Source organism: Solanum dulcamara, chromosome 5 (assembly GCF_947179165.1).
Source record: "Solanum dulcamara chromosome 5, daSolDulc1.2, whole genome shotgun sequence".
Classification (NCBI taxonomy): domain Eukaryota; kingdom Viridiplantae; phylum Streptophyta; class Magnoliopsida; order Solanales; family Solanaceae; genus Solanum; species Solanum dulcamara.
In genome coordinates this window covers 45,979,235-45,982,049 of record NC_077241.1, presented here as the reverse complement: position 1 = coordinate 45,982,049, position 2,815 = coordinate 45,979,235, and the positions used below count along the sequence as shown (strand labels likewise).

The 2,815-nt window shown below is 40.2% G+C and overlaps 1 long non-coding RNA gene across 1 annotated transcript; it reads left to right on the top strand.

Annotated features, from left to right (window-relative positions):
- Positions 1-583: 583 nt before the first annotated feature.
- On the top strand, positions 584-2,367 carry LOC129889184 (uncharacterized). Its single transcript, XR_008766835.1, has 2 exons — positions 584-913; positions 2,175-2,367. It is a non-coding gene; the product is annotated as an uncharacterized LOC129889184 (long non-coding RNA).
- Positions 2,368-2,815: the final 448 nt, after the last annotated feature.

The following is a 2,815-nucleotide window of genomic DNA, read 5'->3' as shown; positions in this document are numbered from 1 at the left end:
TTTTTGACCAAGTGTCAGGACAGGTTGTTCAAAATTGGGTATCTTGAAGGCACATGGAATGTCTTATTTCTTTTTATAATTGCGGGAATGGCTAAGAAGTGATAGAGGTCTGTTCTTGCTCATAGACCTGTCGGTCCTCCTATGATGAGTTGGGAGTAGTTTACTTAGGTTGTTTTGTGATGGTGAGTTTGAATAAGGGGCAAATATGTGATTCTTCTTCTATTTAACCAGGGTCACAAGTTGTCTGCAATACACCAATTTTAGTTGTTTGAGGTGCTTCATGGAGTACTCGAGGTGGTGGTTGTAGTGGTTCACAGGTGTAATGACCTTGAGGGTGATTTTCGTAAATTTGTACAAAACACGCGTGAACAGTAACACGCGTGAACAGTAACTTTTTGGGCAGAAAATGCCCCTTTCTTCTCATTTCAATATTTTTCAACATTTGTTTGAGTTCTTGAACTCCTTGAGGTGATTTGAGAAGAGATTTTTGAGGCAAAGTGTTGGGTAAGTGATTTTTGACCTAAAACCTTCCTTTTTCATTAAGTTTTTGACGATTTTAACTCTTAAATTTTAGTTTCAAACCCCAAAAATCCTTGTTTCTTCCCTAATCCGAATTTAAGGAAAATTGTGATTTCCAACTCGTTTTGAGCTCTATTTTTATGGGTTTTTCAACCATGAGTTCCTTATTACCAATAGAATGGGATTGTTCAATAAATTTACAGATTTGACCCTTTTCGAAAATAGTTAATTTTTGGACCATTTTACCCCCGGTTCCGAAACCTATCAATATGGGTGTCATTGGACTCCATGTGACGTGTATGTTTCATTGTTGATAGTGGGTTGTCATTCCGGGCGCTGAATTCGAGAGTTGCTTGTCCGGTGGAGGTATTCGAGTGCGGTTTCGGCAATTGAGGTAGGTTTGGCTATCTTTCTTTGAGATTGAGATGGGGTAATTAGTCATTCATATGTTATAGACTTTGGGATGGGGTTGTAGTATGAGTTGAGAATGTTATATATATTGTGATGTCCGTGTGGAGGCTTATTTATTAATGTGTTGCCGTGACGGGGTTTATTTGTATTACATAGCCCGTGTGGGGGCCTTATTTGTTATCTTATTTGCTTTGAGAGCATGTGAATTATGATTTGCCTAAGAGAGAGGCTTGAGTATATTATTTGACTTGTGATGCCGCCTGAGAGATTGAGTTGGGGGTTTTGAGCATACTTAAGTATTGAAATATTGTTGAGAAAGGGGTGAATATTTAAATGAAAGTGTGTTCTTCCCGTTACTATTTATTGAGGGTGAATATCATGTGTAGGTTAAGTTTTGAGAACTTTGAACCTTATACCACATGTGAGTTGATTATTACTTCCATGCATATATGTTTTGATGCATTCATCCTCATTCATCATATCATGAAACATGGGAAGTTGAGAAATATGAAAATTCTTTTTGAGAAAGAAAATGAAACACCTTTAAACCTTTGTATCTTGAGTCCCTGACCGAGGCAGTTTTCCGGCAGGGTAGTGGATGCATTGTGATCCCAACCTTTGTATCTTGAGTCCCTGACCGAGGCAGTTTTCCGGCAGGGTAGTGGATGCATTGTGATCCCAACCTTTGTATCTTGAGTCCCTGACCGAGACAGTTTTCCGGCAGGGTAGTGGATGCATTGTGATCCTAACCTTTGTATCTTGAGTCCCTGATCGAGGCAGTTTTCTGGCAGGGTAGTGGATGCATTGTGATCCCTTGACCACGAGGAGGTGGCAAGGATAATGAGATATTGTGATTGAGGTATATGGTCTGCGAGACCCCCATGGGTCCTGCTTGGTAGCACAGCTCGGCAGGTGTATACGACAGGCTGTGCGACAGTCTTGATTCCACCGTACCACCACATCATTGCATCATCATATTGCATTGCATTGCATTGATATTTGTGTTGCTTGAATTATTCGATTAATTGTGATTATGAGTTGTTATTATGGGTTTTCTTTACTCGTGCCACTATATATATAAACTGGCGGCACCGATGCCGAAGTGGGACTTTTCTGTATGCAAGTGGAAGCGTTCCTTAGTTTATTTCATAGGTTTGATTAATTCCTTATACTCAGTCAGCTAAAACCTACTGAGTACATGTGAATTGTACTCACCCCTACTTCTGTGTCCCTTTTTGATGCAGATACTAGTCGGGGTACCCCACGTGGCAGTTAATATTCTAGCGGATTGTGTATTCTCAGATTAGTGGTGAGGTCCCAGAATTTGGATCGTCACTAGTCTATCTTTATTTTTCAGTCTTTTGTACCATTCAGAGACTTATGTTGTATCTTCAGATTCGAACCTTGTATTAGATGCTCTTTATACTTATGACACCAGGTTTTGGGATAATTTCTTCATTGTTTTTTTTTTTATTTATTTAAATCGTGGAATCACTTTCCCCTTTAGGAGTCTTGTATGAGTTTTATTTTTAGGGTTACACATCAGATTGGGTTTTGAGATGTGTGTCATCATGACCTCAGTTTTTGGGTCGTGACAATTGGTATCAGAGCACTAGGTTCACCGGTCTTATAAGTTAAAGAGCAGGGTGTCTAGTAGAGTCTTGCGGATCGGTACGTAGACGTCCGTACTTATCTTCGAGAGGCTACAAGATACTTAATAGGAGAATTTCTTTCTTTTTACTCCCTTCGTGCGATTTATTCATATCAAGTGTTGTATACCTCTGATCTATTCCTTCTGCGCAGATGGTGAGGACTAGAGCCACAATTACTGAGGGTGAGGCTGCACCTGCTGCTCAAGCCCCAGTACGCGGGCGAGGTAGAGGAC